The 23,892-nt window shown below is 40.1% G+C and overlaps 1 long non-coding RNA gene across 1 annotated transcript; it reads right to left on the bottom strand.

The window, feature by feature from the left end:
- Positions 1 to 702: 702 nt before the first annotated feature.
- Positions 703 to 23,892, bottom strand: LOC135578688 (uncharacterized). The gene is made up of 3 exons (XR_010470725.1): positions 21,930 to 23,892; positions 14,121 to 14,212; positions 703 to 10,460 (listed from the first exon to the last, which is right to left on the bottom strand). It is a non-coding gene; the product is annotated as an uncharacterized LOC135578688 (long non-coding RNA).

Below are 23,892 nucleotides of genomic sequence, written 5' to 3'. Positions count from 1 at the left end.
CATGTTTTTTCCAGCTCTAATTGATATTTTGCAACTGTTTGAACGGTTACTGCAAATGGGCTTGGGAGAAGCTCCAACTGAGAATTAGCAGAGTCCTCAGATGTTGTCCGTTCCTTGGCTGTGGAAGAGCCCCCAGCTGAGGTAAAGGAGGTACCACCACCTCCTAGCTAATGTACTCAACCATATGAGCCACCAGCTCTTTGTGAGGAGACAGAGGGAGGACATATCTGAGCCACCAGCTCTTCGTGAGGAGACAGAGGGAGGACACGCTTCCCTAAGTCTGTCCTCAGAGCCAGAGATCTAGACTGTGGGTTGCAAAACAGATGTAGACATTGATTAGCTGCACACTGTGAAATCTCGGATGGTTGTGCATAGACTATTCAAGAGGAGTGAAGGATCCATGGATGCTTTCTTGCTGAAAATTTCAGAAAATCTGGGAGAGAGACCAGGTAGTTAAGGATCTGAGGAACAAGATTTTTGACCATGTCTCTCAGAAAAGCAATCAGTTACCTAAGGTGCTCTCCATAACTGTGTAAGGAATACAGTTGTGTGAGAGAATTTAAATGTGAAGCATGGACAAAGGAGCATCATATTTTTATATTCATGTGTCATTTTCCATATTTTTTTCCTTATTTCCACTGTCCCCATTCACACAAGACGAAAGGGCAGCCAGTATCTCACACTAGATACTGGAGAAGACATATGGATGTGAAATACTGCTTCTTTTTTCATATTCCCTCTTCCTAAAGTAAATAACCTAAAACATTTTGCATCAGAATCTTATTTGCATTTTTTATAAATACTATGTGATTACCAAACGTCTACATCAAACCACCACTTTAATTATTATCACAGCACTACTGCTGGTATGTATACACCAAAAACTCCACGCAGTGCTTTCCACAGAAAGCAGTAAATTCCTCTGCATGCATTTCAAAGGTTGTATGGCTCATGTTGCCTAGAAGCAGAGCACCTGAACAGTAAACTCATCTTAAATCCTTTAAAATCTTACAGAAAGAGGAATTTAGCATGCAGACAAGACATTCAAATTGAGTGAACTTTTACTACAGTTCTGTAGAACAGTAAGATTTGAAAGATCATTTATCATTAAACCTAAGCAAGAATATAATTGACAATATTATTCATGAGATTGACTTCGACCCTAAATAACAATAGTTAATTTAAGTTGTGTGAAGTACAGTGGTCACTCAAATAGTAGTACTTCCGTGAATTTATTTCAAAATTGAGAGCCTGGAAACTGTTGTAATACCATTAAATTCTGTAAAATTGAGAGTAGCACTGCATTTTTTTCCTGAATGACATTTCTGCAGTATTTCTGAAAAGCATTAGTGCTGTTGGTTTGAATGCATATGCGGGATTTAGAAGCAAGGTGTAACAGATCTGATCATTATTAAAAAACAAAACAAAACAAAACCAAAAAAACACCACACACACACACAAAACAAACTAACTAACTAACTAACTAAACACCACCACAAACCCAAACAAACAAACCAAACACAAAAAAATATCCTTAAAATAGAACCTGATGTATAATGCTTTATATTAATTCAATGATAACACTGCAGTTTTTATTTAAGTGTTGGATGAGATGGAAGTTATTACCCTCTATCTCAATACTGAAAGCTTGGCAAAGGAATGTTAACTACTGCAGGGAATTCTGCAGCACCCTAGGTTATCAAATTAATTGCCACTAACTATACTCTGTTCTTCATGTAGTTTTAATTCTTACATTTATTTTGATCAGCAAAAATTTCTAGCACAACTCATAGGCAATCTCAGAGTCTATTAAAAGAATGAACAGAGCTCTTGCCCACCAAGAAAGATCAGCTGAGACAGATCAGGGTCTCCAATGGAGCCCATCAAGGCTGGTGTGTTGAGCAGCTCTGGTCAGAGCCAGGTTCTGCCTGGTCTCTGAGCTCTTCAGTTTCAACCTGTCACCTGTCTCATGAAGCAGTTGTTGCTACCAGCTTGGTCCCTTGAGGCTGATCAGTAATTAATGCATTTGACAGTTGCATTCATCTCCCTAACCCCAGAGTAGGTGAATCTTTAAGGGACTTACTCTTCCCCTGCACAATTACAAAAAATGTGATTTCTCTAAAATTTTTATTCCTACTCACATAGTAACAGCTTCTCCAACAGTTGAAATAGATATGCAGTAGGAAAAATCTCTTCTTTCCCATTGTTCATGCAGCACAAGGGGTGTGATTTACTGTCAAATTAACCTGTCTGCAGACATTGGTGTGCGACTATAATTAGTCTGAGTGCAAGACTGATCTAATGATTCTGAAAAAAGTTCATTTTCTTATGCCAGCTTGAATTGACTTTGTATTTGTATATGCATATGGAGAGAGTTTTACATATACGTATATGTGCTTATAGGATTTTCTATTGATATTAAGATCTCACAAGTTACACAAACCACTGAAGAATTTAGGGATACAGATATTTTTACTTCAGATTCAGCATTTCCTGTTAAAAAATTGTGACCAAAGTTACTACATCTGTTTGAAGACAAAATGACTACAATACTGCTAAATAAAATGATAAAACTGCAGTTGCAATTTACACACTGCTCATTTAAAAAATTTCTCAGAATCTCTCATTTATCAGAAACATAATTTTTAGGTCATCTCATCTGCCTCCCTCCTCCCATAGCACCTAAAGCCTTTGTCCAAAGTAAATTTTATATATCAGGAGACACTTAAAGAACTGAAACAGTTCTATTTACAGAAGAGTCAACTCAATTGATTTTTTGTTAGACACTTTGAAGATGTCAGTAGCTACGAGCTATGGGAAGCTAGAGAAGATAGCGGTACAACCACAGGAACCCACCACCCACTGCAAAGATCACTGAGAGATCTCTCCACTTGGATGGCGTCATGGAGCTCATCATGCTGCTTGCCCCTTCCCGAAGTTGAGCAGGGCTAGACTGTCTCTGGACATTTCCCTTTTCCAAGCATCAGCGGTGGTAGTTCCCCTGAAATATCTCCATGGCATTGGAGTGTGGTTCTTCCTGGTGCAGCCCTTCCTATGCCCATAGCTGAATTAAAGTCACTGGACCATGGGACAAATATAAGCATCATCATATGGATTCAGTTAGGAAAGATGTGAACTGCAATACCTGTCTGAAATCACTGAGGTGCCATTTCAGTAAACAACATACTTTCATTTTTTATATGTTATTCTTCAGACCAATATTCTAAGGATGTTTAATAGCCACCAATCAAAGATAGCAAATTTCTGATACACTAATGCCATCCATTGGGCTTAATCTTGCTGTTACGGGAAACTGGCTGTCAAAAGACTTGAAAATTACGTCATCCTAATAATTTAAATGCATATTTTCTTTCTTTTAGATGTAATCTTTTGTATGTGTATTTATTTGCATATATATTTTAATATAACAATCATTTAATCTTAAATATTATATACATCTTTAAATAGAAACATCTCTACAAAATACCTTGAAGTCATGAAAAACATTTAACTTCCATTTCTTTGACATATATTTACAATTTAGAATTTGTTGACATTTTCTTAAAACTGCCTGATGTTAAGAGCCTTGTCTTTCATTTCATAACACTTTGGCAACGGCATGCACCAAATGAAACGAAAGATCAATATATAGTTGTTGCTTTTTAGGAGTATATGAGCAACTGAAGCCAGCAGTTACCTGATTAGAAAGTGTTCTTTCTCTCCGTTGCACACACTTTGTAGAAATTATTCATGTTAGGCATGAGACTGACGTTGGCAGTACACGGGTTCTGTTTTACCGCTCCCACCACTTCCAGAATTACAGCTAAAAGCCCCATGCTGTGGTTAGTGACTGGAAGCTCCACCGCTGGGCAAGGCAGGGGCAGGTGGACTTGTTTGAACCGACTGGTTTGCCTTTTCCTCTGCTGCACCAGCACTGTGGCTTCTCAACATGCCCCAGGTGCGTATTCTGAACCTGTTTCTGAGCCTGTGAAGACGCAATTGTTTTATTTCATTTCCCACACAGCCCAGTAAGCTGACCACGAATATTAATTTATGACAAATTTAACTCCAATCCTGTAGGTAGGCTCGGGGTTGCTGGGAAAAAGGAAAATAACTTTGATTCCCTCATCCATTTCATTCCTACTTTGACTTTCCGTTCACAATGTATGTATATACGGTCTGTCACCTTCACCTCCTCCAAAGGAGCTGACACTTCAAGGCTGTAATGCCGCTCTTGAGCCAACCAGGAGAGGGTGCTGGAGAACACAGTCTGTCACACAGCTCCCTGGGTACTTTTCTTACTCAAAATGTAAACCAAAGTCCATTAAAATTTTTCTGCTGTTCTGTTATATCATCTTTTCACTCCCTTGCTAATTCAGAATTTTGACTGCCCACTCTATTCCTTTCATACTACAAGTGCAGGCAAATAACACACCCAGATCTTCTTCAGGTCTGAGATTTTGTTGAGATGGATTAATCTGTTTTTTGGAAAAGATTTAACATCCTCTAATCTTAAAAGTGAATTTATGTATCTGCCTTACCCATTCACCTGTTTAAAGGTTCTGCAGAAAATCATAGAACCACAAAATGATAGAACTGTCTGGGTCGGAAGGGACCTGTCTGTGCCATGGGCAGAGACATCTTTCATTAGATCAGGTTGCTTAAAGCCCCATTGTTGTTGAAAAAGCGCAAGTGTTGTTGAACACTTCCAATGATGGGACATCCACAACTTCTCCGAGCAACCTCGTCCAGTGTGTCACCACTGTGGTGACACAGTGACACATCGTAAAAAATTTCTTCTTTATGTCAACTCTAAGCAGACTCTCTTTCAGTTTAAAACTGTTGCCTCTTGTCCTGTTACTACAGGCCTTGGTAAAAAGTCTCTGAGTCTTTCTTATAAATTCCCCTTATTGAAATCCCACAGTAAGGGCTCCTTCTCTTCTCCAGGCTGAACAGCCCCAACTCTCTCAGCTTGTCCTCACAGCAGAGCTGTTCCAGCTCTCTGATCATCTTTGTGGCCTCCTCTGTCCCCTCTCCAACAGGTCCTTGTCTGTCCTGTGCTGAGGGCTCCAGAGCTGGACACAGGACTCCCAGTGGGGTCTCACCAGAGCAGAGCAGAGGGGCAGAATCACCTCCCTCGACCTGCTGGACATGCTTCTTTTGATGCAGCCCAGGATACAATTGGCTTTATGGGCTGCAAGTGCACACTGCCAGCTCATGTCCAATTTTTCATGCACCAGTACCCCTAAATCTTTCTCTTCAGGGCTGCTCTCAATCCATTTACTCTCCAGTCTGTATTGGTACAGGGGATTGCCGCTACCCAGGTGCAGGATCTTGCACTTGCCGTTCTTTTACTTCACAGACTCACTTCCCAAGCCTATCAAGGTCCCTCTGGTAGCATCCATTCTCTCAAGAGTATCAGCTGCAACACTCAGCTTGGTGTCACCCACAAATTCACTGAGGCTGCACTCAATCCCACTGTCTGTATCATTAATAAAGATATTGAACAGTAACGGTCCCAATGTGGACCCTTGAGAGACAGCACTTGCCACTGATCTCCATTTGGACACTGAGCCATTGACTGAAACTCTTTAGATGCAGTCATTCAGAAAATTACTTACGCATCAAGTAGTCCATCCATTAAATCCATATCTCTTCAATTTAGCAACAAGGATGCTATGTGGGACTGTGTCAAAGGTCTTACAAAAGACAAGACAGATGACATCGGACTGAGAACAGCTTTGCAGAAAAAACAATTATATGCATTTATTTTTCTTACTTTTTCACTTTTAAAACGTTGTGGGAGGTTGCAGACCAGCACTATGCTATGCTTTTGGCTTGCAGGAGGCTTCCAACAGACCACAGCATGCTCAGACTAGCGCCTCTGTACTAGGGGCACCTCAGCTCTGACAGATCCCTACCCCGAGTCACACTGAGAGCAGATTTAAAAGGGGGACAGAGGTGGCCCGTGAGGTCTGTGGTCAGGCCGCAGCAGCAGGAAAGCTGCAGCTGCTCCTTGATTCACCATCATGGTTGCACCAAGCTCACAGCATGGGCCAGACTGCCCTCCTGCTGCCTCAAAACTTGTTCTATAAAAGTAATTTGCTTGGGTGATTTTCTTCATTTTCTCTGTTGCATCTACCAAATTTGATAGTCTGGACAACTGTGATCTGCTGACGACCAGATTGTGACAACCCCGCTTATTTCAAGACAGAAACTGTCGAACAGCTTCAAAATTACTATTAATTATTAGTTAATGAAATTATTAAAATATTTAACTGAACCTGAGCTTTGATTTGAATCAGCGACTTAGCAGGGGAAGACTCTGTCTCAGTCAAATCTTTTAGCCATCCAAGTTCCAAAGAACTAATTGATTAACTTTGCTAGCCTACAGCCTGTAAATAGAAGTCTCGTGGAATGAGAAGTATTTAGATAAAGTAATGCTCCATCTCACCTTTTAAATTAGAATGTTTCTGATATTTTTAGATGCATGAAAAAAATAATGCTAATACACTAATATGGTGTTGCTACTTTTATAAATGCTGATATGATCCCCTGACTTCAGAAAGTGATAAACAGTAGTAGGAATAATTAAAGAATAAAAACAGGAAAGAAGGCATTGCATTCAGGCAGACAAAACATCCAGGCTTATAACTATTTTGAGCAGCAAACACAGAATGCATAACTCAGTGTTTATGAGCTCCCTTCTCTGTGCTCTCCAGTCTTAATAGTAGAAGCACCTTCATGTGACCCATCAAAGCAAATAAGGGAGTTCTTAGCCATATTGTTAAAATGAACTGCATGATGACTTTTTTCTGGCACAATTAATTCACTTATTTTTTTTTTTTTTTTCTTTCAAAATTGGCCTTAATTATTTTAAAATGCATGTGACTTCAAATGGAGAAACTCAGCTCACCTGGTACGCATCAAGGTGTCAGAGTAAACTTTTAACTGGAGGCAACGCATATAATTCATTAGTTCAGTCATCTCAGGAGAGAACAAAAGGCAGCAAGGCTGCCCATTCGTTGTTCAGCTCTGGGAATGGAATAGCAGCTACAACCTTCCTCGGGTGCCTTTTCCACCCGTGCCTGAGTCTGTAGGACACACAGATGTCCTTCCCCTCGGCAACGCCGGCTGGCAGTGCTGCAGCACATGGATCAGTCGGGGAACATGCCAGCAACATCCTGTGGCTGCAGCAACCCCAGTCCCAGCTCTTCGGTGTTAGAGGTGGGGGAAAAGCAGCAGGCAGGGGAAGGAAGAGCTTAAGGATGACAGAGGAGCCTCTTCTATCCCAGACAGATTTGTGCAGCTGACAAATGAGCAGTCGGTCAGAGGAAAAAGCAGTGACCAGAGAGGAGACAAATGTTGCTGATGATACAAGGTTATTCAGGGCACCATGCGAGTTGCCTGAGTGCTAGTGCATTATGATGCCAAGTGTTTAGGTCACCATGTCAAAGAAAAAATTCAATCAAAAGTAGTGATGTCACCTCGCATCTAATTAAGCCGTGGAACACTGTTCTGCAGAAGGTGACAGACTTCGAGAGTGTAGAGATGGCTGCAGAAAACAACAGGGAAAATTCATAGCTCAAAATCCAGTTAGACCTGCAAAGTATGACTTCACCTCTGCTGCGGAAAGCCCTTGACCTACAAATTCCCACAGGCTGAGAAGGTATTTTGCAAACATATCCCAGCATGTGTGACCTTGCCCTCTGTGCTCTGCCACGCCAGCAGTGCTGGCCAGGGGACACAGTCACACAGCCCTTTCGCCTCGGCTCCTGTGGCCTTTCTTCAGCTTTCATTAGCTTAAGTTTTTGTGTTATAATAAATACGAATTTGAAAGCCAAAGGGAAAAAATATATTTACCCCCAAAATTTCCAGGTAAAGCTTGACAGCACAGCATTGCTTTTATGCCTGTTTAATATGGAAGACCTTTCAGTGTGGTATTTTAGCTTCTAGCTTTTTCCCTTTTATTCAAAAAAATGTATTAACTTCAGCATTTTTACTGCATTTCTCTTATAAGATGAACACCTGCCAGAAGACATTCCTTCTAAAGACAACCTATTTTCTGGTTTTGATAGGGAGGAAGGATTTCTACTCCTGTTTAGCAGGAGTGATGTTAGCAGACATAATTTGTAATGCTATGCAGGGACACCATAGTTATTCATTACTTTGTCTTTTCAAATAATGCTATACATTTACTACCTAACACCAAAACCCATTTTCTTTCTTTTAAGGGATAAAATCAAGTATATAATTAAATAGCTTCATTACATTTATTTTGATGAATTTATTATTAAAAAAGCACACATACACACTTTATTCCTAGAAAAATACATATATTATATATATATACATATATATATAGGTTTATGGTGTTCTCATCTTCAAGGTGCCCACTTTCTGAAAAAAAATGTATCAGACCTTATGTTTTAAAATGGAATGACATGAATATACAGATTAAGCTCTTGTGTTTTAGTCAAAAACGCATCAGCTAACACTTCAATGCAAATTTTCTCTAAAACGACTATCAGATAACAGATTTTAATTGCAATAAAAACGTATTACTCTCATAAAAGTGAATAAAAAATGCTGCATTTAGCAAAGGGACACATGGAGTACTTCAGTAACAGGAGAAGAACCCAAACTGTTGGTCTACCACACAGTGGGTATGAACAAATTATGCTGTCAAGTTTAATTTTACTAAAAGAACACTTGCCAATCAAGTGGTTACCACCGGTGACAACTGTGAAAGATCTCAGCTTTGTAAAGAGATGCAAGAGGTTAAGAAGACTGAGGCCGCATTGGAAGGAGTTGATGGAACGTGCCAGACGCAGCCCCAACACTGACCGCCTGGGCAGCAGCAGCCCTGCTGCAGTCTGAAGGGCAACTGGGCTGAAAAGCCTAGAAAAGCAGACTTTATTCTGCTAATATCCACCAACATTCACTGGGGAGCCAGCCACGATGCTGGCCTCCTCTCAGTTCCCCCCAGTCCTAACCGAAATGATCACTTTTGCGCAAACTATCTCTGTAAGCATCCGGAGGAACAGGAGATGACTAACGGCCAATGTGGATTAGTTAAGACTAAATTATGTCAAGCCAATATAAATTCCTTTGTGACAGGGTGACAGGCCTTTGGGTAAGAGAGAAACAGCTAAAGTAATATATTTTGATTTGAGCACTTCTTCTGACACTCTACTGACAGTGCATTCTCAAAGCAAACTAAGGACACACAATAGAGATGAAAATATCGTTGACTGGGTGCGAAACCAGTTACAAAATCATATCGGAACGACAGTTATCAATGGTTTGCTGCAAAAATGGCAGCATATATTTCAGCATGGTCCTCAGGGATCTGCCCTGGGTCTGGCAAGCAGCTCCATTAATAGCGTGCATGATGAATTAAGGAGTATATTATTAATGTGCACATAACTCCAAGCTGAATGAGACTGGCAGTGCTTTGGAGAATGCTTAGAATACAAAACCATCCTAAGAAATTATGTCATCTTGGTATAACAGGATGTTTTTCTAAAATGGACAAATGAAAATTAATGAAGGAATAACGAGCTGTACAGGATGAAGAAAAACTTGTTAGGTAGCATTCTGCAGTAAAGGATTGGGACTGCTGTGAAACACAAGCTGACTCCACTGTCATATGAACAGAAAAAACCCACGTAATGGTTTCTATAGACACTAAACGTGAGGTACTTCTTCAGCTCGCACGGGCTCAACTGCAATAGCGTGTCCACATTTGGATGCCACTTAGAGCTGCTGTAGGTGTGATGGGGACTACGAAGTCAGACCTTCAAAACAAAATTTTGCACAAATTACAAGTGTTAGGCATACCTAAGAGATAAGGAGAGGGCAACATTCAAGTGCATAAAAAGTTGCTACAAAGACAAAAACGGCATTCTGTTCTTCACATCTATGGTGAACAGGACAAGAAGTAATGTGTTTACCACTTTTGCTCACAAAGTTCATACCAAACACCTAGTAAAGATTATTACGAGTGGAGAAATAATTTAGTTGAGGAGATTATAGAAACTATTGCTGAGAACTTCTAAGAGCAAGTTAGACACATATCCACCAGAAACAACAAAGTATAGTTGAAACTCTTACTATTAGAATAATTTCAATAATAACTTTCAGAGAACAGTATTTATTATTTGATATATATTGATACAAGGAGGAAACCGAAATACACATGCTGATAGGAAGGAATCTGATTTGTTATGCGTAGTGACAGAAAGTCTGAGCGTCTCCAGATAAGCGCTTGGCTGTGCCTTCACACAGCCCCGGGGGATGCATGGGCACACCACTGCCTGCAGAATCACAGCTTCTCTCATGTTTCTCCTACAACCTTGTTAGAAGCAACAGCATAAGATGCCATCTGCACCACTTAGAACATTCCAAATGCATTTAGAATTATTTCAAAGACAATGCAATTTGCCAAGACCCAGAACCTGCAGGAGGATGATAAAAAAGACCCGTTATTAGAAACATTAAATCAACTCCCATGAAAATTTCCTGATTACAGAATAAGGTATACCATTTGATTACTTCATTCCATAGAAAAAAAAGTGAATTCAAATTTATTTAATATTACCGTTATTTTAAATATCAAATTAAGTCAGACTCTTTAATCTAAAAGCATTTTCTGAATGGGAAAAATTCCAAGTATGATTTCATATTGCTCATATATTTTCTAGTTCTATTGGGAACTGAATACTGGCTTCTGACAGGGAGCTGCAGAAAACTCACAAGGGCTTCAATAAAAGCAGAAATAAGTGATCACTAAGGAAAGTTAGAAAAGGCATCACATCATCCAAGAACTGTGAAAATACCAGGGAGTATGAACCACATTTGTGACACATTGCAATATGAACCCAGTGGGAGATGTAATTACATTTTCTATGACATCTACAGAACACGAGATTCTAATTGGAGAGGTAAGGAATAACATCACCACTGCTGATGCTATTAGTTGCCTGTCATTGAAAGTGGACCTTGTCAGTGAATGTTTCCACCCTACAATGCACCCAAAAATTATTTGCTTCTAAAATCCCTCAGTTATCTTATCTTAGATTAAAACGAACTTCAGATTTCTGAACTAATGTTTCATACACATTGAAGTAGACAGAAGATGGAATTTTACCAAACTGCATGATATTGTTCACATGATAGAAAAAACGCAAATACTGCACAAAACCAAATCAGAAGCCTGTCATGGTATGAATTTGGACAAGTACATGTAAACAGAATAAGAAATTAGGAGTTACTAGTATCATTAGTCAAGCTATAGAGCTGGTAATGGTCTTTTTCATGCAACAGTTTCTGTATTTTAGGTTTTTACTGTTGGCTGATATTAATATTTTAATATTCCTAAACCTAAAATATGATGCAGTGTGAAACATGCTCCTCAATGACTTCTTATAATTTGTTGTGCTCTTAATTATAAACCTGCACAATTTTTAGAATCATAGAATGATTTTGGTTCGAAGAGATCCTCAAGTACAACCATAACCTAACACTGGCATTAAACCACGTCCCTAAGAACCTCATCTATGCATCTTTTAAACACCTCCAGGGACAGTGATTCAACCACTGCCCTGGGCGATCTCTGCCCTCTTCAAGAACTGTATGCCATTAACAATTTAAATACACTGCCTAGTAAGTCACAGGGAGCTGGCAGATAAAAGCACTGTTAAAAACATGTATTTCAGTAAAGTGATTAAAAAGCTTAGATAATTTTTTAGTTCATGCCAAAGCACCCATAAAAGCCAGTGTGATTTTAAAAGTTAGCTGAGGTCATGGAAGAAACTGTAGTTTAGACTAACTTTAGAAAGCAAATGAAAAAACAACAAAACAACACACAGAGCAAGGAAAGCTCTTGTCAGTTCTCTCTTACAGCTTGAAAATAGGATCAGTGAGAAAATAATAAAAAATTACTGATAAGGCAGAACCACAAGCTTGAGGTTCGCATTGAAGTTTTTGTTAAGAGTGTCAATACTTCATTCACTTTCAAAGCTCAAACTTTGCCTTATGGTCTCCATATACATACTCATGATTTACTCTGTGCCACAATGGGAAATTGTACAGTACTCGGGAGAAGATGAATAAGGGAACTTTGAAAATGTACTGAATTATTTGCTAGGTGATGCAAAAAATTACTAAGATTCTGGAACTTTTGGTAGGATTAGACTATGTGGGGTTAGTCATGTGGATATTTTTGGCTGATGACAGGCTGTCAAATGGATGTTTAGTGAGGTACGATGCATTTCAATAGATGATATTTGGGGCTACATATAAACCAATACACAGACTTTTGAAAAACATAAAACCCTTGAGATATTTGTATTCCTGTTGAAGCATTGCTAAAACTAAGTATCTGTGAAGATTCCCAGTTGGCAAAAACAAAGGGTTGCTTAAAGATGAAGTTGAACTCAGCCCTGAAATCAAAACTGTTGGCAGCGTGCTCTGACAAACTATAAAGATAAAATCCCCCCTCGTTATCAAGCTCTGTATTCTCCGGACGTGTCCAGTTTCATCTGCTGCAGTGGAAAAGGGAGTTTCTGGAAGGCTGAGGTCAGGTCACAGATACAGTGTTTGAAAAAGCAGCAGAGTATCTGATGAGAAATTGCATCAAAGGCCCTGAGCCAGGAGTATGTGATCCCAGACCAGTTGACAGCTTGTTTTTTCTTAGACAAGAGTCTAAGTCAAACTTACTATCTTTTGGCAAGACTACATCACAACTTGTTTTTGACACATGTGCCCCTCACCAGAGGTTTTTAAGTATATATAACCTCACCACTTCAGCAGTCTCCACAGAAATTCATTTATAGAGTTATAAATGTTATAATGTACTAGGTATGATCTAAACATTAATCCCATTTTTGCTGCTTTGTCGCAAATAGCAGATGCATTACACCATAGCTTTTCTAAATGAAAAGTAGAAAAGGGGTCTGTAAGCATGTAAGATTACAGGAGTCAGTGTTTAAACAGTAATGAATACTAAATTCTTAAATAACAACAGGGTTTCTAAATATTCCTAAATAAGATTAGGAGGCAGATTTGATATTCAGTTCCATTTTTCTCTATTAAAAAAACAAGTCCCTAAAACTTCTGCTTGTATTGAATATTTGCATTAACAAATTATGGTTAATGACTTTTTAGCCAGATGATTGCTGGTCTGCTTCATGGATGTACCACTTAAAAACAACCATGACAAGAATATGCAAGTCCTTTCTTTCTTTTTGGTGTTACTTTTACAGTGAAACTAATATAATTGTTTGGCACAGCTTGTGGTATTTGCTTACAGTAGGTTTCAACAGGCTATATTTCATCTTGTCACAAGCCCTCTCGAGTCTTGGCTAGAAGTACATTTCTTTTAACTCTGTTGATACCATAACAAAATAACACTGGTGTTATTTAAATATTGTTTATGCGGATTTTATTTTTAAGATATCTTCCAGCAGAGATACGATTTTAACACTGGATTGAGGCCAGATCCTGCAGAGCTGCCACTGCACAACTACTGATGAACTTCTTGGCAATCTTTGCATCAGGCTCACGCATTTGTGGGATCACGTGCTGATGTGGGTTATATTTGCATACCATGAAGATTCAAGAACCAGTGCTTTGAACAGGTTGAGTGGATGCTCTTCGCTGCTATAAACTCAATGCAAGGCCACAGTAAAGAGTAATGATAGTCTCTCATACTGACTTATAAAATATCTGTAATAAATATATCTAGGAAAAAACAAAAATATTAAGAGGTATATGGAATACTAAAGGAAATTTACCAGTCACTATACTTAAATGTGTTCAATAAACTTTTACAAAGGAAAAATGAACAACTTTGAAACTAAGATGCTGAATCTACATTGATTACCTCCAAACAAGTTAGAAAGCCCACTGATCATCTGACGTCTAAGTGAATACAGCAAAGTACAAGGAAACTGGAAAATAAATATGTAAAATAGGTAATTTTTAATAATGGATGTTTTTACTAATGAGGATTTAGAATCTTCTGAAATTCATACCAGCTGTTTTGGTAATTATGACTATATGAGGACCACAGGATTGACTCATACTTCAGAAATATTTGGGACTGATCCTCTAACCTTTCCTGAAGTTCGCCCCGTGCCTGCATTGTGCTGTGTCAGGGGATGCTGGAATCCAGCTGTGCTGGGTGGCACCGTCCCCAGGGCAGCTCCTGCGGGGAATGGGACACAAGATCAGTTCTGACAGGCATCCTCCCCGTCCCCTGCACTGACACAGATCCCTGCCCTGCCCCTGTGTGACAGCCTTCAAATGCAGATTTCTTTTTTTGCCAGTGAAAGAAAAAAGAAGCCAGGATCTGGTTCCCACTACCTATTTAATGTGGGGTGTTTAGGGGGAGATGCAAAGGGGGCCCTGCCCTGCTGTATCCCCGCTCCCCACAACTCAAGTTCTATAATAGGAGGCATTTGGTGCAATTAGCAGTTAAACTGACCCAAGGGACTGGGTGTCAGACACGTGCAGCTGGGGATTGCTGGCTGGGCGCCTCCAGAAGTTTGGAACAACACGGCGGGAGCCAACACATCTCTCAGCAGGAGTTTTGCCATCGTGCCGGGCAACGGCCGAAGGGCCCTGTCCAGAGACGGGCAAGGTCTGCGAAACGCAGCTGAGGCTGAAGAAAAGGGCAGGGCAGGCTGATGCCGTCTTTTGCTGTTACCCACAATGCAGATTCATGGCTCAAACTGGACCCATGTTTTTAAACTCAATAATCAGACTATAAGTCAATAATATATTTGACACACTAGACAACTCAGGAGCAGTAGAAAATATTTTGTTGTTTATCATGTCTGCTTTTTGAGAAAAAAAAAGTACAAACCAATAATGTAAATAAAATTATCAAATCAAATGCAAAATGAAAATTAAAAATCTGATTTTCTCTTCCTGACATTTCAAAACAACAGTAAGGTTCTCCAGCAGCCCTACAAACACACATCTTTTCCTGGATGTGAAGCACTCTATTTCTGCTCTTCGCATATTCAGTGTTCTCAGAAATGTCACAAGCCTTTGTGTCACTGTTATTTACTCACAGTTGTGGAAAACATCATATTACCATTGTCTGAAAGCAGATGCCTAGATAGAAAAGCAGCATTTGCCTTCTAATTGCCCCAGATAGCACAATTATCTTATTGAAAGGAAATGTGAGCATAGTAACAACAAAACTCAATCACACTGAGGATGTTTTATCAAGCAGAAATGTACCTGTCAGGAACCACACACACGAACCACAAACACACTTTGCTAAAATCCATCCATTTAAATCCATTTAAAAGCCACTAAGGATTACATGATCTCTTTGATTACTTGAAGAATTTATAGCCCAACTATTAATAGCATCCCAGCAGCCTGTCTGATATTGAGGCATTAAGCTTTATCATTTACTCCAGTTAGGATTATAATCTATTGTTTATCCTGGAGTGGCATTTCAAGGCCCTTTTCTAAACCACATTGCAATAGATACTGAAAAAATAGACCAAAAGGCCTTGTCCCTGTTCACTGCCACTAGTCCAGGCTCTAAACTTGTCTGTAGAGCATCTATGTGGAGGCCACTGCTGGATAAGCCAAGAACATCAATAAACACGGAAAGGAAAAAGGACACAAAGATGAGAGTAACTGTCATATGATCCTTGGCTTATAGATATTGGTATTGTGAAAATGAGAGAAGGAAGACCAGGGTCAGCAGGATAAGACAAATACAAAGATTATACCAACAGATGAATAAATAAATGTTTCTTGTTCCTCTTTGGTATTATTAAGGTTTTCATGAACCAGTTTATACATGAATATCCTTATATAAATTTCTACTTGTTCGACACGGGACCTCAGTACTGAACAAACTCATGCATATCCCAAATTTTATTATTAATTAGTATTTGTTATTAAGGCAATCCTAGGATAAAAGATTTGTAAGAGTCTTTTTAAAGTCTACTTTGGAGGTGGAGGGAGAAATATTGTTCATTATTTTGTCATTTAAAAGGACACTACTGAGGTAAAAAGCCTATGTTTTGACCATCTTTCATTATTGTTTCTGTGAAATATAGTTAAAATTCAATTCAGTTATCATGAGCTCAAATTATAATGGCCTGCTAATGCAGTTTCTGCTCTCCCCTTCAGTTGAACAGCTACCAACATTGGCAATTGTATAATGTTTACACTGTTTTTCTTACTTCAGTGGTGGTTTAGATGGATTCGTGCTGTATACGATGAGCATGGGAAATCATATTATTTTTGTCAGCAGTGCCCTGGATCACATCTGCACCCTAGATATCGTTTTCCCCGTTACTTTGTGTCTGCCCCCAGGGAATTAGGACTGATCATCACCTCTTAGATCATGTCACATTTGGCTACAGCATGTGCAGCCTTTTCAGGCTCATCAAAGGAGCCCATGGGAACATTCTAGACCTCATCTCCTTCTCTAACATGACCCTCTCTCATTTTGTGTTTTGCTCCTGTGTGAGTGTCCCCATAAATTGATGAAATTTGTCCTAGTTCAAATAATTACATTTTGCCAGAAGCATGTGGTAATTGGCAAGGCATTACTTTGATTTGGAGGGGAGAGCTCATAAGAACCATGTTAGATTCCAGGTCAGCGAGAGCTTATCCTCTTAACCATATTAAATGTCATCAACCAATTTCAGGGTCACAGAAAGACCTCTGCAAGTGTGTGCTTCAATTGCTGAGAAACTTTCTGATATACAGGTATCACTGCGTCCTTTGTTTCTCCCACACAGAATAGCATTTGAAATCAGATCACTCTCTACCCTCAGTGTAAGAACAGAATAAAAGTAGCTCAGAAATAAATATTTTACTCATCAGAACAAGGAGACCCACCTAGGTGTGCAAGATAAATGAGCAGACGCTTCTCAGACACCCATTTGGGGGTCACAAAATTCCTTTCACAAGTGCCTATTCATCAAGAGACACTTCTCTCCAGATAGAGCTAAAAACATCAACTATGCCTCTCCAAATGGCACTCCAGTCCATTCTACCCACTCTGTGCTGCAAATGCTATGTAGTATGTGAACACACACAAAGTACTGAGGAAAGTAAGGCAAGATACTTAACTGAATGTCTTGATAACCCCAGGAGATGCAGCATTCAGAAGTAATTAACCTTTGAATATCCTGCTACTTACTTTCTTACTCACTGACTTAATTTAAAAAATGTCTCTGCCAAATCCACCATACCTGTATCCTTCGGTTTAAATGACGGTGGGCTGATATCCCCCGAGCCAAGACAGAATTGGAGAACACTTATTCCAAAGCCAAAAAAGCTTTCAAAACTAGGTAGGAGTCTGTGTGCATGCGGCCATCTCAGAACAATCTGTCTTCCTTAAGAATTCATGTTTCAGCAATATCATACCAAACCCTAAAACAACTGGGGTTATTGATTACCTCAGGGCTCATCTAGCACAAACAGATGGACAACCACATCTTTTTCAGGACCTCAGCACAGCTGTATCCCAAGTGCTACTGCAAATCTGTATAGAGTTTATGTTATATAAAAAAGGCATATGGAAGAGTAAACTACAGTTAGCTCAGATGGTTGCATTTCAGGAGTCATAACAAGGCAGCTCCTAAACTTTCACACTGGATCAAGCAATATCTTCACAGAAGATTACTAAAATACATGTACTCTTACGTACAATCATTTTATGAACTAGATAAATTTGACTTATATAGCAGCATCAGATTTCATTCTACTAGAGCTCGGGCACAGCTGTAGTCTGAAACACGTAGGATATTTCTGTGCCACTTAAGACTGCACATTTACAACATTGTATGGGAGTGCTTCTTATGGTAAGACAGTCTAGTAATTGTTTACAGGTTGATTTTTGAATGTGTTTACACTGTATTTTAAAAGCAGATCCAAACTGCACTTCAACCCAAATTTCCTGTATTTCCCAATTTTTTTGGATGCAGAGCTGAATCTCGGGTGTTGGCACAGATCTCAGACACCCGGGGCAGGGAAGCTTCAACCCAGGCAGCCGCTGGGCACAGGCCCTTCCCCACACATCCAGCTCCAGTGTGGGCACAGGCAGGAGGTGCCTGCCTGCCATGGCTTTGCCCCCATATATCTCACAATTTCACACAGTAACTTCAGATGCCTGAAGTCAGACGAGTCATAGGCTGCTGCACAAACATCTGAGGGTGTTCAGCGCTTTAGGTGCTTTCTGGCTTGCGTTTCCCTGAGTAGTACTGACATGGACCTGTCCAGCACACACAGATCACACAATTCTTGTCAGAAGTCAGATTAAATAAATGTCTTGCAGAAAATAACATCTCCCTTGAACTCTTCCCCACTCGAACTGAACGCACTGTTCCAGCAGACGTCTTACGCTGTGTACACAGGCAAGATCCCTCCCATTTCAGCTCAACATTCCACTTCTTCGGCATTACTTCTCTTAACCACAGCCACGGGCTGAGGACTCACACATTGAGACATTCACTATTATGGCCCCAAAGTATTTTTCTCGTAATAGCTTTCCAAAACAGTTTCCCATCCTGTTGGCAGAGCTTTATTATCCCAGATGTTTTTATTTGAATTGGGCTGTATTCTTTAAATATTACTATTTGCTCAATATAAGGAGTCTTTTTTTACAAGATATACTTCCTATAAAGACATCCAGAGAGCTATTAGTTATATTTTTAACTGCTGATTTGTGTGCCAGAGACTCCAATCAATTATTCTCTTATTTTGCTCAAGATTGATATGAAGTAATGCTTCCCTTTTGCTCTTTTCTATAAATCATTATTATATTTATAGTTTTCCCAAGTTTCTTTTTCCAGTATTTCTTCAAGATGACGAAAGAATTTTTCAGGTAATTCTCTAAAGACCTCTAATGTAAACTACTGCTATAAAAATGGTTAGCTCCAGTTGGTGTTCTTTTTAGCATTTGGGAAATGTTTCAGTGAGAACTGCTGATGTTACACAACCCATGTGAACAGAAAAACAGCATCAACACATTTGATAAACAAACTATTGTGTGTTATTCTGCTCAGAGAATTTGAACTTGTTTGAACTAAGGCCAGTCAGAATGGAGATCATTGGATGATAGAAAGGTTTGGGTTGGAAGGCACCTTTAAAGATCACCTAGTCCACCGCCTGCCATGGGCAGGGACACCTTCCTCTAGACCAGGTTGCTCAAAGCCCTGTCCAACCTGCCCTTGAGTGCTTCCAGGTATGGGGCATCCACAGCTTCTCTGGGAAAGCTATTCCAGCATCGCACCACCCTCACCATAAAAAAATTTATTTCTTATGTCTAATTGAAACCTATTATCTTTGCATTTAAAATTGTTGCCCCTTCTCCTGTCACTACAGACCTTGGCAATAAATCTGTCCCCATCTTTCTTATCGGCCCCTTTTAAGTACTGAAAGGCTGCTACAAGGTCTCCCCAGAGCCTTCTCTTCTCCAGGCTGAATAGCCCCAGCTCTCTCAGCCTGTCCTCACAGCAGAGCTGTTCCAGCCCTCTGATAATTTTTGTGGCCTCCTCTGGCCCCTCTCCAACAGGTCCATGTCTGTCCTGTGCTGAGGGCTCTGGAGCTGGACACAGGACTCCCAGTGGGGTCTCACCAGAGCAGAGCAGAGGGGCACAATCACCTCCCTCCACCTGCTGGCCACGCTCCTTTTGAAGCAGCCCAGGATATGATTGGCTTTATGGGCTGCAAGTGCACACTGCCAGCTCATGTCCAACTTTTCATCCATTAGCACCACCAAGTCCTCCTCTGCAGGGCTGCTCTCAATCCCTTCATCCCCCTGTCTGTGTGGGTACTGGGGATTGCCCCTACGCAGGTGCAGGACCTTACACTTGGATTTTAATTCTATTGCACACCTGGTCTCTAAGTCAGAAAAAAATTACAATTTTCCACCACCCATCAAAAATAAGAAACGTACTAGTGGGCCTCATAAGTATTAAATTCCTATATGATATTTCAATATTTGTTTCATCTTTTGCTTTCCTCTGTTTTTGCATTTATCTGATTGCATTTTATACTGATTTTTCATTTGTAATTTTTATGCCAAAACATTTTGAGTCTGATATTTTAAATGTAGATTTATTTGTAATCTTCTAATTCTCCAAATTCTAATTTCTCCACCTTTTCTATCTGTCTTATCCCTACTAATATCCTGACACACATGATTGCAAATGAACAATCTTGTATATTTGGCAATGCTTTTTACTCTCCTTGCTAACCTACATATTAATTACTTGGTTAGGAGGGAGATGTTTAAAGATCTCCAAGTCAGTTATTTTTAATATTGACAATTTGCAGTATTTTCATTTTCCCCACCTTCATGTTCTTTCACAATCTTCTCAGCATTTACCCATTTCCAAAACCTGAAAAACTAATTTCAGCATCATTCCCATGTTTTTGGTGAGAAAAAAATGTGAAAACATCATAGGCCTCAGCTGGCAAAGTACAGATGCTCTCTAGGTCATGGACAGAAGCATTATCAGCTATGTGTCTGTGTTAATGAAATTATGTAGTAGTGGTACTACAGGGCCCAGCTCTGCCCTCAGCCCACTCAGCATTTCCTTTGACCTCAGAGAGAGATGTGATTCAATCCCAAAACCTGGGCTATGGTCCTGGAGCAGCATAAGGTCTTGTCTCTGTCTCCCTGATCTGTGAAAGCCCAGTGCCAAGCCTAAAAGAAAAATTCAGCCACCTGAATTGAATTTAGACAGACTTAGGCACCAAAACCCTCCAATTCAAGAAAGCTGCCTAACCCTAATGAACATAAAGTTACAAAATGCCTCTTTGGTTTTCATCCCAAATGTCCACAAGTGCTTTCAGTGTTACAAAAACTTGAAAGTGTCCTGGTCAGAGCAACGAGCCAGCCTGGTTTTGGACCAGCATCCTCCAGGTGATAAACTGAGGGCAGAAGCAGAAACACATCCCCACAAATGGGGGAAATACAAAAAACACTACCAAATTATGACAACATAAAACCAGTAAAGGTGCGCAGGGTGATTAGTGAGAATACACATAACCCAGGAATCATTGTTCAGCCTTTTAATTATTACACCACAAAAAAAAAAAAAAAAGATAGCGGTTTTGTTCTTTTGCCACCTGAGGAGACTATGGCTCTGACTTCCTACAAGTCCTGCTTTCTTCCACTCGGTGAGGGACTGGCTGAAAGCACAGTGAATTAGGAGTGGAAGCCTTCTTGCTGAAGCTGAACTACTGCACAGAAAAGAAGGAAGATTCATGGGATCAGAAAGGCAGCATACAAGTCTGTACTACAGAGAAGGTCTCAGCTGAGGCTCGGTCTCCTGGCAGCATGAATAAACCTCTTGTGCTGAAGGGTGCAACCTTGTATGTACCTTGTATGTACTGCTGAGCTCTAAGCAATTCTCTCCCGGCTGTTTTTTGGGTTTTTTTTGCTTCTTCTGAAGAGACTGATTCTGAATGGAGCTATTTGAGTACCTAATTGGGATTCTAAGACCTTTACTGGAGTGTTCCATTGCTGTTATTCTGGCAGCTGATGAGCAAAATACTACACAGCAAGAAAGCAAACTGGACAACAGTACTTGCAGATGTCTACGAACATTCAAATGGAAGAAATAAAGTTACAAAAACGAATTTAACAGAAAGCTTTGCAAAAACCTCAGGTGAAGCTTCTCTCTTAGCAGTTCAGATGTGGCAGCAGCGATGCAGCAAGTTCACTGTGTCTGTGCTGAAGGACACAGCTATCTGCTGGCCAGCAGAGAGAGGCCGGCTCCCCCGCCGCTGAGAAGGTTCAGAACCAGCAGCAGAACACATTCTGATCCTCTACAACACACCCCCTCCCCACTCCCTTCCAACTTTTCTGCAAGAGCACTCTGAGTGAAGATCTCGGGAGCAAAGCCTGGAATAAAAACTGCTTCACATACCTTGCTCCCCTCTGAAGAAAGCCGCAGGTCTGACCCAGGGGCCTGGCTCCGTGCCCACCTTTGCCTTGGCAGCTCCTGCAGCCCAGGGGCTTCTGCTGAATCTGCAGCCTCTGCGGCTGCCTGAAGAGCTGCTGGTTTCCAGGAGGGAGCAGAGCAAGAAAAAGCCTAAGAAAATACTGTGTTCTGTGGGTTTTCTGAGGCCCTTTAGAATGTATAATGTCTTTCCACAGCGTTACATACTCGTTATGAAATTTATCTTTATACGTAATGCAGCAATACTGCTGGTTTGTAAAAGACATCAAGAGGAGTAAAAGAGTGACAGCACCGGACCATGTCAAATATGTGTTCCTCCTGGTACTGATGATTAACTAGTGCACAGTAAAAATATTTTAGTAGGCTGAAAAGTGACTTAATTCCTCAATATTTATTAGATGTATATAGACTGTGTGTGGGGGGGAAATGTTTCAAAGTTAATGATTGTTTTATGATTTATGATAAGGCTATAAATCTCTATGCAAAAAGGAGAGGAGATCAAAAGGAATCGTATCTCATTATGAATTCTGAGGCAGCCTGAAGACTTCACTTTTCATATCTTGTTTCTTAGCAGGGCAAAAATTTGAGCTTGAAATGGAAAAAGATAAAGCAGGCTCCAACAACTGAATCATCATCATCAACTCCCGAGCTGAGTTACTATGGCAATGGCAGTGCTGCTGCTCAGCTTCTTCTTACTATTTCTACCGGTACAACAGCTTTGTAAATGTACGTGGGAAATTTCCACCGCACACGTGCCGCGTGCACCTCGCAGGAGATGCCCTCGGTCTCAAGTGCCCTGATTTCTACCGAACAGAAGAGCAACTTTTTGTCATTAAAATATGCAATTTGCAATTTTCCATTTTCCATAGAAACAGTCTTGGAGCAGTAAGGAAAGATCCACGATTCTTCCTGCCCTCTTGTGCCTCAGCAGGGGATGATCCAGTGCTTAGAAGGTATCCTACAAGCACACAGAATTTTTTTATACAGGAATCTTAAGCATTTTTTTTCAGCTGTAACTATCTAATTTCTCTAAATTATAGATGTCTTGACATTGCCAGGGGAGGGTGGTTTCATCTTTTTGGCAGAGCATAGCTTGGAGCTCTACATAAGTAATGGATCTAATCCTGGTGCCAAGTTAATAAATTAATAATTATAACTCTTTGTATATGCAACAATCAGTGTGTCAGTACTCACTGGTGTCCTCTTTCCTCTTCGAGGCCTAGATAAATGCATCACCTTTCCTATTACTGATGGTACAGTCTCTGCACTGCACATAAAACACATTTGCTCTCAATTATTTTTGAGACAGTATTTAATATTTACACTCTAATAGCAAACAGAAGTTCCCAACAGGAATTGGGGCCCTTTGTAGGAAGCATACATGCAAAGGAAATCTTTGCTGAATAACACTTATTGCGGGAGGTAGTTTCTGCAGGCTCATTAAGTCCTATTAGCAGACATGCATGTGGAACCTCAAATGAACTTCATATCGAGAATTTCATCATCATTTCTTGTGGAAAAGAAGCCTTTCTCACCCACTGTGTGGATATGCACACAGCCCAGATCGCAGTCCTGCTAATAGATGCATGTCTTTCAAGTAGGCCAACTCTGGGGAGCAGATGAACAAGGTTAACACATGTGCATTAATCAATAGGAGGGTCAACAATAATTATCACAATGAAAGGTATGAGGGACAATACAATAATTAAATATACTACACAATGTGTTGTCTGAGAATCAAGCATTCCATAAAAATCTGCAACTGAGTAATAAGGAGCAGAAAACATCTCAGGCATTTTGCTATTTATATAGCTATGCATCTATCATAATTGTACTGGTAACATCTGCCCTCTGTTATCTATATGGTTTGGTGCCTCAGTCTATAAAACTATCTATAAAAACCTATAAAACTGCACACGCAGCCTGTGCT

Source organism: Columba livia, chromosome 2 (genome assembly GCF_036013475.1).
Source record: "Columba livia isolate bColLiv1 breed racing homer chromosome 2, bColLiv1.pat.W.v2, whole genome shotgun sequence".
Lineage (NCBI taxonomy): Eukaryota > Metazoa > Chordata > Aves > Columbiformes > Columbidae > Columba > Columba livia.
The sequence above is the reverse complement of the archived record's forward strand: the minus strand, read 5'-3'. Positions and strand labels throughout refer to the sequence as shown.